Raw genomic sequence first — 15,750 nt, 5'->3', positions numbered from 1 at the left:
AGTACGGCGCGCGGGCGTGCGAGCTCTTGTTCGCGCGTGTGAATTACTTTCGCCCTGGGGGGGCATCGCATTTTATTTAGGTCGTATACATCGAGCGTATACTTCGGTTCTGGCACGAGTGTGTCGGTGGCGTTATTACGGCATCAGCATTATCACGAGAAAAAGACAGAGAAGAGAGAAAGAGAAAAAAATGCACAGGTGACCCGTGTGCACGCGACTCATACTTATTCCCATCCGTCTCGATCTAAATGTGATTTATTGGATATTTTACTTATTTCATACATTCGGCAGAGGCAATAGTTGAACAGCTATCGAACTTGATCTAATGTGAATAATTGATTTCGTGCGGTTTGAAGACGATAAATATAATACGTTTCTAACTGTACAAATAAATTCACACATATATATATGATAACAATCGACATACAATACATAAACATTAATGAAAATGTATGACATGCATTTCTTAACAAATTTGCTTTACAAAAATTTGCAAAATTTCAAGGAACAATTATGGATTTATTTGAAATCAAAGATTCATGAATTGCTTAATTTCACACATGATCTTTACTTTATAAGAAAGTACTTTATAATTGATAAAATATTTATAAAAAAATATTAAATCAAAAATATTTTTTTTTGCTATCAAAATGTTGAAACTAATTGTTATTCGAGAAACACGATTTCACTAATATCGGCTGACATTTCAAGACACTTCGTACATAACATAATTTTATGTTTCCTATCGTCTTCATCCCATCACGTCATATGGATACTTCCGGTTGCTTTACGAGGACACCGTTGTAGATAACAACGGGAAAATAGTCTATCTTCTAATATACATTCTATGATTACACCATGTAAATTATTCCATCGTATGCACCGCTGGTATTGCACAAATTTTGCACACTATATCGATTCAGACGCACTTCTAAATATCAAATAGGCCTTCCTTACAAATCTTTTTGATGATTATGAAATTCATGTGCTAAAATCAATAAGAGAAGATAAAAAAAGAACCAATTATCGGCCTTAATTACTTTTTCGTTTTTTTACCAACATTTTATATAAAAGAGTTTTTTTTAATGCTTTATATAAAAAGCAAAAATTACAAACAGAAATTTATTTTTTGGTATATAAAGAGAGTTGAAAATAATCTAGAAAAAATGTATAGATAAATATATATATTAAAAATTAAAATGTTGAAGAATTATAAATTCACTTAAATTATAAAAAGTCAGACATTTAAAAAGCTTACAAAAAATTTTCAATAGAAGAGAAGCTATATAAATTTTCAAGAAATCAAAGTTACATCATAAAAACGCCGGATATTTCCTATGTATACATTTTTAATATTAATTTTCATCTGATTTAAGATAAAATGCCTTGTTATATCAGTAAATTCTGTTTTTCTTTGTATCCATTCATATTGAGAAAGGAATAAATCTCTATTCGCGTATTGCCTCGTGAATGCAAGATATCTCCAGAATGAGAACCTGCACTTTTCCGTTCGCCTGCGTGCAACGCGCGCGCGTGCATTGCGCGCATACACATGCATATAAGTGCATACATGCGTCTGTATCGCCGTGCGTGCGATGTAGGTATTACTTAATAATATTCATAACCGGGAGGTAAATGTTGGAGTGGGAGAGAAGACGGGAGGGAAAGGGGAACGAGAAAGAGAAAGAAAGAGCGATAGAAGCAAAAAGAGGAGAGCTTGTTGAGAAAGAGAGAGCGGGACAAACGTCGCGAAATCGTGGATGATCGAAGATGTGAGAGAATAAGGAAAACTTATGAAAGATCAATAATGTAAAAATGAAAAAGACGTCATTAATATTCTATAACGCCAACAAGCTTTCTTGAGTGGAGTGAATTTTTTCAAAAGAAAGACTCATTAATTGAAGTTCATATAATGTTACTGTAGATACTGGGGAATAAATTATACTTTTTTGTGACGGTTGCACGAAATTCCGAATCATCCCTCATAGATAATTCAGTTTTATGTTTTAGACCGATATTTTTATTGCATGTTTTTTACTAAATATGATGTCGATTATTCAATGCTTCAATGCTAAATGTTATTAATTTAATAGCTAAGCGTTCATTAATTTAATATTTAAAATAGACGTTCGAATTTATTAAAATATGTGTTATATAAATGTTTAGCAAAGATATATGAAAGACTTTATACTACATATACATATACATATTTATATAAAATCGTGAATAGAAAAATAATCTATATAATTAATTATTATTGATTATCTAAACATAAAAAAATATATTCAAAAAATTAATTTCATGCCAAAAAAAGAACATTTAAGAAATCTCTTCGTTTCCTGTTTTAAGATTTCTAGCTAATCCTAAAATGACTTTTTTATATGGTTTCTTATACCGAGAGAAAGAGAGAGAGAGAGGAGTACACAGTATAATTATTTGATGGTATAAACTTTTCATTGATGAGAAAGCTAATACACTCTCCTGCACTCTACTCCCGAGGATCTATTTCTACGTCGCTGTCTGGCACCGTTATGACGCATTGCTCCTCCCAAGAGAAACACCTACTCCCTAGAGAGAGGGTGAAACCGCACGAAACGAGCCGAAGGGGTGCGTTTTATCCTGCGACCCACCACTGTGTCGTTCGTCGAACTGAACAATTCCGTAACGTCGTAGCAATCCTCGAGGACGCGCCTCGAGGTATCATAAAAGAATGCGAGACCAACCCCGAAGAAGTCGCGGTGACACTTGCTCGCACTCGCTTCTCCCTCTCCTCCACGTTGGCGAACGCGCTCGCATCACTCACTTTCACTGACGCGCCGTGCGGCAGGCCGGCCGCTACTGTCCTTCCGCGCGCAAGGGGTGGTACCCCGGCGCCGGCACGAGAAAACGTCGATACTCCTCTTTTTCCCTCTCGTCGCGGCACCGCCGGATTATAACGACGACGTGCACGACAATGTCCGCGAGCGCGCAATAGAAGGTATAGACGAAGACGGCGACGACAACGATAACAATCACGACGTCGATGTCATTCGGCACTCCGATACTCCGTATTGTGCCCAATTCGGAGCGTCGTCGACTGACACACTCGGATGCGGACAGTCACGAGCAGTTCCACCGCATCCCGACTATCCGCGCGCAAGGGTCGCACGCGGACCAAGCAACCGCGAGAATGGGCCTCGGCTCGCCGCGTGCCATCGGTCCCTTACGCGGGGACGCGGTGGTAACTGTGACGATCTTGGACGACGCGTTAGAGAATCGCTCGAAGATGCGCTTTCTCGCGATTGTATCGCGATGGTATCGGCACGGTATGTATGCTTTGCGAACGCCGGTTTCTTCAGTTATTGCCGGATAACGCACACCCTAAGGGAGGGATCACTTCGCGGATCACTCTGAAACGCGAGCGCGCGGTCGAGCGAAGGGGTAGGGAAGGACAGGGAGAGATTTCGGGAGGCACTTGAAAGAGATCGCGAATTGTGTCGAAATCGCGAACGATCCCTTTTAACGGGCACCGTGGCTATCGCGCGACCGTAGCTCTGAGTTGACTGATGCGCGTCGCGCAAGACCGGAGAGAGCCAGCCCCACCGTTTGCCCTCTCGCTCCCTCTCTTTCTTCCTCCCTCTCTCTTTGCCAATGCCTCTCTGTCTGTCTCTCGTGTTTTGCGGGCTGGTTGAAAAGAGAGAGAGTGAGAGGGACGAAGAAAGTGCGAGCGCGATAGTGAGGAGGGCTAAGCGCGCAGGGCACAAAGTGGGAGACAGGTTTGAGGAAGGGTGGAAGGGATATGCGGAGGGGATGCGAAGGAGGAGGAAAGAAGAGAAGGCGCGTCGTGAGTAAGGAAACTCTCACGACGGGAGGGAAGAATGGGGCGAAAGGGTGACAACGGAACGGAAGGTGGAGGGTTTTCAGATAAGTCTACGAGACTGAAGAGACTGTGCGAGAGGAAAAGGGTGGGTAGGGTTGCTGTAAACAGGATCACGTTGGGGTAGGTCTAGCCGCGGCCCATGCTCCCTTCGATACTTTCCGGAGTCTTCCGCACGGACGCGGATGACGCTCTGATCGCGAGGTGTTAGCCCTTTCGTTGTTAATGATCCTGATTACAAAGGGTGATTCTGTGCGATAGAATGTGTTCGTAAAAAAAAATATGAGCTTTTGAAGTGATTTCAGCTTGAAAAGTTCTGATATAAATGTAATATGCTACGTTACATCGTTGTAATGTGATGATACATGAAAAAAAAGGCTATTATAGAGGAGTTGCACGTCCTGATATTACTTTATAGCTGCTAATGTTATTTTCGCGATTGTGATAAGCTTCTATCCAATATTTTTTACATATGTGCATATTTTTATATGTCTATACATTTACGTGTTAATTACGGCAAAAATGATTGATTCGTGAAGATTTATAAAATTTTACTTGCACTTGGAAAAATTATTTGTATTAAATTATTGATTGAGGTAATCTTGTTGAGAGATGTGTATTAGCATAATCATATAATTTTTAAAAATCAAATCTATAAAATCATTAATTAGATCTCTCGTTTAAAGCGCGTTTTTTCACTCGGCGTCCCGATTATGTCAGCTCTTCGTCGCGCGCTAATAAATATAATAAAGAACGATTTCATCGTAAATGTAACACATATGCGTGACAAAGGGATGGAAAGGGAAACAGGGAGACAGGGAGGGAGTTATGAAAGCGTTTACTTTCTGTCTATGAGCAGCGAGGCCGGTTACAGGATGGCGCACGCACTCGCCACGCCACGATCGATCTCAGAAGCGATCGATCGGTAGGGATGCCGCTGTCGCCGCGACAAGGTGTTATTCGCTTAACAGAAAGGCGTTGTCGTCGTCGCCAGTCCGAGAGTATCTATCATTAAGATTAATCGTGAATCGTGATTTTATAGTTCAAACAACACGAGTTAATGTTCGACTATCAAGAATAAAATGAGCGCTGGTGAGAATTTCAAAAAAGCATCGGTGATTTATGTGAAGTCGTAAACTATGTCGGACACATTTATGCATGCTCAAATGTATCCTCGTCTTGATTTTCAACAATGATTACATTTTACTATCTTCCTTCTTTCCCCAGAATTCACTGTGTGTTTCAATATTAAGTACATATTATATTGTTATCTCATTGAGAGACGTATATTACATCACACACAGAGTAACATAATAAAAGTTATTTATTTAAAGGTAAAGCTCACAGTGGAGAGAAATGCTCGGATAATATTTTATAATAATAAAAGAGTGAAAACTGAATTAATGCTTCTAATACTTAGGTAAACTTAATTATGAGTAAATTAAAATTAATGGTAATTAGAAAGATTGCTGGAAAATTTGGCAAAAGAGCGAGATATTTTCAACTAGATCTCGTCTATAATATAATGAATTATGCTTGTGAGATGTAAGAAGAGGCGCAGAGATGATAGAAATCTAATAGCGAGAGTCGAAACGTTTCCTGAGACATAAATTGATAATGTAGATCGTAATGGCCCAAAGGAACCTAACGATCGCTGTGGCAGTAAATAAATTCTCTAACCACCGTTCTACACAGAATTTCTCTTCTTAGATCTCTAGTCTTTTTACGTATAAATTTCTTCTTTGTATCATTTTTCTTTTCAAATATTTTATTTCTTATATTTATTTTTCTTCCTTAATTGATTACTGTAAACAATTTTTCTACTTTTATATTTTTATATCTACGTATTTATACGTATTCTTCGCGTAATATTTTTGCATAATATTCTTAACTTTATATTTTATCATACTTATTATACAACTCTATCATTTAATAGCTCGATTAAAAAAGACATTTGCTAGATCAAAGTAGCTTTTTTTGGAATAATGGTTCATCTTCGCTCAGTAATCGAAATACACATATAGAACTTTTTCTCGATCGTACAAAAGCGTCCGACACTCGATATCACACCGTTAGGTCGTTCACTCCCTCCCACTCAAGCTTATGTCGTTTCGCGCATTATTCCAGACGACGGATTCTCCGCAGGTACGTGGGAAGACGGCGGCGCGATCGAATCGATCGGCCCGAACGAAAGAGAAGAGGTTCCCTATTATCTGACCCTCCCCATTATCTGGTGAAAAAAATAAACCGGAATTCTTAAAATTTTGATATATAAAACCCATCCGGTGCTATGTTTGTGTAAATCGAAACTGCTATCGATTGTTCGGATTCAAATTGTTCAAATTTCAATGTAGCTGCATGTATTGCAAAGCTCAAAAAAATATTTTTGTAACAAAAATACAATATAATCTCGCGAATAATGCGCAGCTTAAATTGAATATAAAATTTATTAAAATATAAAAATGCGCCGCTAGTTAAACAATGGTTTTTAATTAAATCATTTATAATTTTTTGACTAAATTAGTTAATCTTTTATTATTTGTCGTTCGAAATTGCTACGCACATTAAAAAAAAAAATTATTAATATTAAATTATTATAATTAAACTTAACATGATTAAAAATCAAAAATTAAATTATAACTACACGTCTAATTTTCGCAAATATTTTGCGAAATAAATAAAGAAATTGCGTAATTCATTTTCAGCTGAGTGCTTCTTTCTTTGTATTCATTACGAAATTATGTAATAAAAATTACAGTCAATACATAGCTTTCCAATTCATTAACATAAAATATGACATCAGAAAAATATGTCTTGTAATTTTTTCACAAGCTTGGTTTTTATTGAAAAATCCTAAAAATGTGGCAAATAAATGCTTTAACGAAGAATGATATAATATGATATAACATAATAGTCACAATCATGTACTATTATGAAATACATTAATATATTATAATATATTATAATATATATTGATGTATTATGATATATATGATGATATATTTTTATATTATGATAGTACATAATTGTACTAATATGAAAAGGGAGCAATGCTACTGTTATTGCAATTTTCACCGTTTAAACATATGGGCGTGGAATCTTGAGGGTTTGGTGGCAGACTGTGACGTAATTCTCTACCGGTTATCTCGTCTGTGAGATGGAAACGACAAATTACAGTTATTTACGCGCATCCACTGTCAATGACCCATGTGGCTTAAAGCCGGATATAAAAGAGCTCGAACGGTCGAGGACATTGCGGTTTCGGATTCTGAATTTGGGAGTTTCATCAGTATTTTGCCCATCAATACAAAATCTCGTTATTATAAGTTGTTTCCTTTCAACATTTCACACGTATTAATTCTTAAAATGTCAATTCTTTAAATGATTCAAAAGGCAGAGTGCTAATCATTATTATTATTGTCATTATACTTATTCATATACTGATTAAGAATTAATCTCATTAATTCCATTTTTATTATAATTTGATTTAATTACTATAAATAATTGTTGCTGTAAAATTTAATTAAAAGAGGAAATAGATGGGCGTGTCATATAATAAAGTTATCGGTGTTTTTTTAAAAGTTCCATGCGCCAGTTTGATTCACGTTAAAAATTATATTGTATACACCAGCGATAGAGATATAACACGAAAAGATAATAACCATTTATTTTATGAGAAGAAGTGAATTTTCCTAAGAATGTGTCATACCTTCTTCAACCACTTGCCCTTTCATTTGATGCTGGTTAAGTTAAGAGGATATAGTAAGACACTTTTATTAAATTCCTAGAAAGACATAATCAACCGCGTGTGAGAAATATTTTTTTATCTAAAAATTAGAATAAGAAATACCGTTTTTTTTTCATAGTCCACACACGATCAATTGACGTCGTTGTAAACTAATCAATCTCTATGTTTCAAATAACATGTTTAATTACTGAAGAGATTTCTCTCGAAATCAGAAAATTGATTCATTTAAGATTTTCGACTCTTCATCGTGTTAATAATAATTTTATATTCTCCATATAAGCAGCCTAGATATTACGACATAACTTACTTTCTGCTTAGGGTAGCAACCCCTGGTGTCTTTGCGACACCGATGTAAACATAATGCGACCGCGCAACGTGACACGAGGGTAGTGGGATCTGGCGTTCCTCATTGCGATCGACATGGAGAAGGGCGGGGGTGGCCGAGGCGCTTTTTTTGTTTCGCCTTTTCCCTATGCGAGAGGGAAGAAGACGAGACGAGGTAAGTCGGGGCGACGCGATCGATAGGCATGTACGCGTTATACATATAAGTGCGATCGATGCGGGCCTAGGCACCACAAAGAGCGAAGCATGTATATAGGTATGTAGGTAGGTAAGTAGGTAGGCAGATAGGTATAGGCACAGTAGGTTGGTAGACCAAGCTGAAAGCGCGCAGGGATGTACCGTTAGAATCGCGTTACCTGACGCGGCTATTGCGTGCCAACTTTTTGCGACGCCATTGTCATTCTCGTCGTTGTAAATCGCCGCCGAAAACCTTGCCGCGAAATCACCGCGATGGCGCAATCGCGCCGTGAAAGTACTGCGAATTTGCGACGCGATGCTGCTGAAATAGAGCCGAAGGAAACTTTCCAGCATATGATTAAAATCGAGCTGTAGCGTTTATAAATATTGCCATGTCTTGTATTTGTATGTATATGACATGTATGACAAATTTATTTAAATTTTGAGGCAAGGATTGCTAAGGATTTACTACCAAAAACTATTAAATGTTTCATCAGATTAGCGGTAAATAGAAAAGTTAAATTTAAAAGAAATAATAGACTCAACATTTTTAAAAGAATGTAAATAAAAATAAATAATATTTAATGAATATTAAGAGAATAGATTATTAACAAACATAGTTATTTTGCGTTGTAATTAATAATTTAATTTACGTTGAAAAGTAGAAAATTGTGATAAATGATAGCTCGAATTTGACGTTAAACAAACTTCAAATTCATCAGAACAAAATTTTGATTTTTGCATATGTTGTTCCCGAAATTATTCAGTCTCCTTCATTTCAATCAAGCTATTGCTGTCATCAAACTTATAAAATCGGAGGCAGAACGCCGCATACAAAGTTATAGAAAACACAAGTCCGTTTCGCGCGAACCAGCATTTACACGAGATATTTTCCGCGTCTACTCGCAAATTATTGGAGCGCAGTAACCATGCTCGTTGAAAAAGCCGTCATATCGAACTCGCGCACGAGTATCCCAAGGTCGAAAGTCTCGAAGTCGTTTTCTGCGACAAGCTAGCTTTGTAGCGAACTGGCGAACATGTTACAGCCAAAATCGGCGCGCACGGTTGAATATGGAGGAGCTGCTTTCTCATTCGGGTTCATTGCGCTCTTTCGGTGGGACCCGCAGCGTGGTAAACGTGCGCACAAGTAGTAAGGTGAAATTTCCAAACGCGGACTCGGTCGTAAATTACGTTACGACAACGAGGTGTTTGACAAGCTGTCCCCTCGAATACCGTTGCACGAACTGACAAAACGGGTCCGCCTGCCTCTCTCGGTGCAAAGTGAATTCGGAATACTGAAATCTCCTTTTTTTACGCATTTTTTTGCATACGTCGTATCCGGTGAAATCGACAGCTGATGTGTCACGGTACATCGGCAATTTTCTATTCTTTCTGTTTTTTGAAATCAAACGTTCATCAATTTTGTTTTTTTTCCCTTACTTTCGAAAAAGTCGATAAAACTTTTGTAAAAACCTAACAGCGATCATTCATTATTAATAATATTTATTTCTAATTAAGTCTTCTTTGTATTAGTAATAATTTAAATCAAAATCAGTTGATACCTTTAATTTATTATTATTTATCTTTTATAAAAATCATGCTTTCAAGACAAATTTAGTATATCCTAATTTTTAATTTTTCGTTTTAACAGTATTTTGATTATTTAGGATTAGAATAATTCCCGGCAGTACTCTCAGCTTTCTTCGCTAGTTTCGCGATTCGAGAAGGATTCGTTTCTGACGAAAATGAGAAGGAGAAGGTGAGAGAAAGATGGAGAAAAAGGGGATATATATTTAGACGGGCTGGACCGAGGCCAAGCTCATCAACGAAAATGAAATCTGGGTCTTTCTCTCTTTCTCCTTCTCATTCGTTTTGAGTCGTTCTCAGTTGCTAAAACGTCGACAACGTATTCACGTATGAAACTTTATCTCGTCGACCTCCCTTTGCATTCTATGATCGAGGTGTATTAAAAAAAGATTCCAGTAGATTTAAAGATCCTTGAAAAGATTATGCAATCAAAGATCTTCGAAATTAAGAATCAATATGTTCTATGGAACATGTTATCAGTCGCATTAAGAAATTTATTTACCTCTCAATAATAAGAGATTTTGTAAAATTTAAATATTATTTGTTTTATATGTTTTTCGTTCTTTAAAAGAACTATAATATGAAATATTAGATTAGATAGATTCGATAGATTATCATGTAATAAAGGATTTATGAAAATCCAAAAATATATTGTAGCAAAATTGGAGCAAAAATATATTGTAGAACGTTCTTATGTTATAATATCGAGAAAATCAAAGATCAATAAATCCTAACACTTTTATGTGGCATATATACACGGAGAGAATTTTCTCTTAAAATTTATCCTGAAAATCGTGGGACGATATGAAAAGAATTTTATGAGAATTTCTCTGATTAATATTTATCACAATAAAAATAATAATATCTATTACAATAAAATATAAAATATATTTGTAATTAATTTTACTATGCAATTTAGTAAAATTAATCAAACATGTTTTATATTTTATTGTGATAGATATTATTATTTTTATTGTGATAAATATTAATTAGAGAAATTCTCATAAAATTTTTTCCACACCATATTGTCCCACAATATTATTATGATTTTCAGGGTAAATTCTAAGAGAAAATTTTCTTGTCAGTGGATATGTAGGTATAGTCACGTAGAATCTACAAATCTATGAAAAACTTTTCCATATCACGGTATAAATTATTTAGCAAATTTATACCAATAAAAAAAGCAGTACATATTTTAAAGATACGATTGCATCTGTAGATCAGCTGCATGCTTCCGGCAATACAGTTTACCTAGCATGAAATAGCTTCGTGGTAAACGTGATTTTCAGATAAACGGTAGTCTACTATGCAAGCACAGCAATAAATATTCGGGTTGCGCGACATTTCAATCGCCCTTCATTACGCTATCGATGTACACCCGGGGGCTTAGCTGGTGGCTATCTCGGTAGCGCAAATCCGGCTTACGAAGAAGGCGCGAGAGCACGCAAAGGGAGAGAAACGTCTGTCAAGCTAGTCGAGCTTTCCCCGCCTGCGGCACCAAAATCATTTCCGGGCCCGGATCGAAGCCCGATCGTAACCCGCTCCCGGGTCCATTTTTGTCAGTCAGGCCCCTCTCTTCACAGATTGCATAATTCGCACGAAAAAGGAGAAAAAAAGGGGCGTACATTCTCATACAAGATAATCAAAGAGATATAATCTAACAATAAGAATTTAAATAATTTTTTGTTCGTCCCTGTAATTAATTCTTATGAAGTATTTTCTGATTAATATTGTTATGCCATCTGCGCTAATTGCATTTCTCTTCAAGATATGGTGTACTACATAATTTTTAATATTAAAAATAAACAAATAATAATATTTAGTACATATTACTAAATAGTACATAATACTAAAATATTTAAAAAATTAATAAAAATACTCTTAAAAAATACACAAGAGTTTTAGATTGTTTTAGAATGACTCTTAGAAACTTTTTGTCAAAAAAAGATGGTGACAAAATATTAATTAAATTAAAATTTATTTTATATAGAATAAGCATACGTAATGTTTCTTTTAGAGCGCGTTTCTTTTCGGCGTCGCGTCATAACATTTTGGAAATGATCGTGCGCATAACAAGCGTAGAAAGTGACTAGACGTCAATGTCGAGTCAATACTTTGAGATCGCACGATTCGAGCAGCCAATTAACCGATATTTCTGCCAAGGCATATTTTACATCGCGATCCCCAAGTCGATCGTTTTCACAACGCGATCCCATCTCGCATAAATCTATCTACAATTATTACGCAAATACTCAATCACACATCGACATGGTTGCATTTTATCATTCCTCGATCTATTTTCAAACGCCGCCGGCTAAATTGTCGGGTGTACTTCGATTCACGATGTGTGTGTATGTATATATAAATATACATCATACTTTAGTACACAGAGAGAATTTTCTTTTAGAATTTACCCTAAAAATCATGGTAATTATGGGACAATATAGTATGGAAAGAATTTTATAGGAATTTCTCTGATTAATATTTATCACAATAAAATATAATAATATGTTTGATTAATTTTACTAAATTATATAGTAAAATTAATCAATTATATTTTATATTTTATTGTGATAAATATTAATCAGAGAAATTCTCATAAAATTCTTTCCATACCATATTGTCTCACGATTACTATGATTTTCAAGGTAAATTTTAAGAGAAAATTCTCTCTGTGCACATATATCTTTCCTACCGTAATATTTTGCTTAACTCTTTCCAAATCGTATAATAATGTGTTTTCCCTGCGAATTATCTAACTTGCTATATAATATGCTTGTTTATCAATAATTTAAATTTTCAATATCATTTTTCGCATTAAACCATCTTTCTTTGTAGATTTTTAAATTTGTCCATGTAAATTATCATACAGATTGTTTATAAAACAATATCAAGAAAATTTGCTTTGTACAGAGCTGTCTTATATTATTTGTTAATAAATGTACTCACTGGAAAATCTGGTCTCATTGGTCGCCAGGTACGTAGCTCACATATACACCCACAATGAAAGTAATGGACTTACCTGAAATAGAAGAAACAAATGTTAATATGGAATAAAAAATTAGGCTTATTGTTTAATTATAGACTCTGCTTAATTATTGCTCAATAATTACTTTTCTATAAAAATTAATTTTGCTTAAAATTTTAATGAAAAAAAATAAAATATAAATGTTTATAAATATATACAAAATATATATAAATATATATAAAATATATGTAAATAGTAAATATATATAAATAATTATACGATTTTATAATCTGTAACGTATGTAATATCACATACATAATACGTTACATTCAAATCTCTAATAATTATCATATAGAAATAATATATACATATATATATATATATATATATATATATATTATTTGTGTATGATAATTATTACAGATTTGAATAAAACATATTATTTCTAGCTTCTCCTCATATCGCTTTTAAGCCAGAGAAGACTTTATAAAAGATTTTATTGAACTTTTAAACAGCTTAAAATAATGTGAAAAAAGAATGTTGAGGTTACGTGCAGAAGTGAATTACCAATTAGATTGATTGCGTAGGAGTCAGAGAGCGGCGGTCGAATTGATTCTTCCCCGAATTGTATAATGTATCAGAAGTACGAATTATGACGTTGAATCGAATAACAATGGACAATATTCACTGAAAATTTACCGAACAATGCTTGTACATTACTATAAAGACGCGCACCGCGCACCGTAACCGAACCGTTTGAAACTGCCGAGAGTGCCGGGACGCCGAGCGGCCGATGACTTCCGAATGTACCCGAACGGCGCGAACGCGACAACATATCGTATGTATAAGAGATATGAATATACAATGCAAAACGTTTCAAATTTAAATAGCAGAAACTCGTCTAAAATATATAGAAATCTATAAAACTGCAAAGCTCCAGTTGTCAAATAAAATATGCATAATTTTTTTCATTTCAATCATTCACGTGAATCCGATAAAATCAATTAATCAAGCGCGCTTTCGAACGCGACTTTCCAAAGCGGGAAATCGCGCTGCATCGCGTCTCATCTCTCGCGTGCGCGAGAAACGATCATTGTCGGCGAGAAGCTGTCGCAATCGGAAGTTCCGTCTCGCAACTAACGCTGCGTCGTTCCGATTCGACGCACTCGTGTTGGTTGCCGTGTGAATCGGTGAGCGAGAACGTGTCCATTCGAGCACTTACGTTTCTCTTTGTCGAGAGATCCATGTTCGTCGGCGTAAAATAATAAAAAAAAGGTAACCTCTTTTCTCTTTCTTCTCTTCTCGCCTCTTAACGGTTGACTAATTGAGAGTACACATAGTACAAAATATATGGCAAAAATCTCTCGAGAATAGAATTCATCTTGCCTGAGTGCTTTACTTGTAGTGTTTCTTGAAAACTTTGCATTTTCAAAAGGAATATTTATTGAGCGCGGAAACATTTATTGAGATTTTCGCACATTATTTTTGTATGTAATGGTGCAATAATCGATTCATCGTCATTTTTCTTTCATGTTTCTCTTTCTCTTTCTTTCTCATAAAGTTTATTCTTCTATCAACCTTTTATTTTATTTATTTATTTATTTATGTTTATAGATTTCCCGCGACTGGGGTCGGTAAGAACGAGAGTTGGCGGTAAATTCGCGATGGTACTATTGAGTAATCAAGTACATTATCAGTCCGTCTGAGCGCTGCTGATCAAGCCGACTTGAATCGAGCCGAACCGAGCCGAACAAAGCCGAGGCGACCGGCCTTGCAAGGCTGCCGGTCATTGAACCCTTGGCCTACTGCAGTCGCGTGTGCCACGTAACACGTGAGAGTACACGCAAGTGGGGGATAGGTGTCGAACGCTAGAGGAAGAAAAGGACGAGCAGTGCGAAGCATCGTAGTAGGCGGGGTGCGGTGGATGCATGATCTGTTGATGACTTCGAGACATCCTCCGCGAGAAGATTAAAAGGACCACGCGCTCGCAATTTGGCGGAGGTGAGTCCTTTTATTCTTAACAATGTTTCTTCAACAATATTCAAGCATTTGATACAAGGACGATGGAATTTGTGAATTACGAAATTCTAGAGCCTTAATTTCTTAATCAAATTCTTAATAATAAAGCAACAAAATGACCAAATAAGTATTAATCACAAAAAATGTGTCTTCTTCATGCATATTATGGTGCAATATAAAATTAAAAAAAAGGATATACATTGTTAAATTTAGAATAAATTTAAATAAGAAATAGGAATTAAAATTTGTGACATTTTCGTCGTGAATCTGAAATTTAAATCTTTATCTATATATTCGATGAAGAAAAATATATAAGGAATGCAAAATTAATTATTAATTATATGGAAGTTTCTCTTCTTTTTTGTACTAAAAAAAAAAAAAAAATTTACATTTTTCATGGAATTATTTTGAAGAGCTATATATTAACTGCAAGTTTTTAAAATAAACTAATAATCAAAAGCGTTATTCTCAAATGAAAGTGCGAGATTATATTATGATATAATAAATAAGGCATTTTTTACATAAACGTGTCTAAAAAATGATGTTAATACTATTGTAATTTTACGCGAATGAAGAGGCCAAGACCATGTCATGGTCGCATGCGATTTGCGCAATGCGGGGCTTCGCTGTCGAACATACTATTGCTGCATAAAGCATCGGATAAGCTCGTTATATACAGACGTAAATCTCTCGCAACAGACCGATATGCGTAAATTGATACACGTAACTGTATTCAATTAAAATAAATCTTTTAATATTATAAGGGAATAAAATTCTCTTTATAACTTGTGTCCAAATTTTATTATGTCAGAATTTAAATACGAGATTGAAATTAATTTAATAATTTATTAGATATAGAAAACTGAATAATTATGATATAGTGTTTGTTCCTGGGGAAAATAAAAATTAAATTAAATTAAAGTTTCAATTTTGATTATCTAAAATGGCATACATTTTTGTGAACTTTTAAATTAAAAAATTTTTTTAAATTTTAATTATATATACATATTCATTTTTTCCGCTAAAAAGTAAAGAAACACAGAGAGAATTTTC

At 35.1% G+C, this 15,750-nt stretch overlaps 1 protein-coding gene across 8 annotated transcripts in view; it reads right to left on the bottom strand.

The window, feature by feature from the left end:
* Positions 1-15,750, bottom strand: part of Hr3 (nuclear hormone receptor 3 ROR-beta) — a 99,850-nt gene that overhangs the window by 60,325 nt on the left and 23,775 nt on the right. The window contains exon 1 of one of the 8 annotated variants that reach the window (XM_083054367.1): positions 2,631-3,551. The exons of 6 other annotated variants lie outside the window; for them this stretch is intronic. The gene's annotated coding sequence lies outside the window, so the exon portion shown is untranslated. Of the gene's footprint in view, positions 1-2,630; positions 3,552-15,750 lie in introns of those variants that run through there. One more of the 8 variants, XM_083054376.1, reaches the window with a different exon arrangement.

This window comes from Prenolepis imparis, unplaced genomic scaffold, assembly GCF_030444845.1.
Source record: "Prenolepis imparis isolate NDT839.2.m4 unplaced genomic scaffold, iyPreImpa1.0 SCAF_1, whole genome shotgun sequence".
In the NCBI taxonomy this organism is placed as follows: domain Eukaryota; kingdom Metazoa; phylum Arthropoda; class Insecta; order Hymenoptera; family Formicidae; genus Prenolepis; species Prenolepis imparis.
The sequence above is the reverse complement of the archived record's forward strand: the minus strand, read 5'-3'. Positions and strand labels throughout refer to the sequence as shown.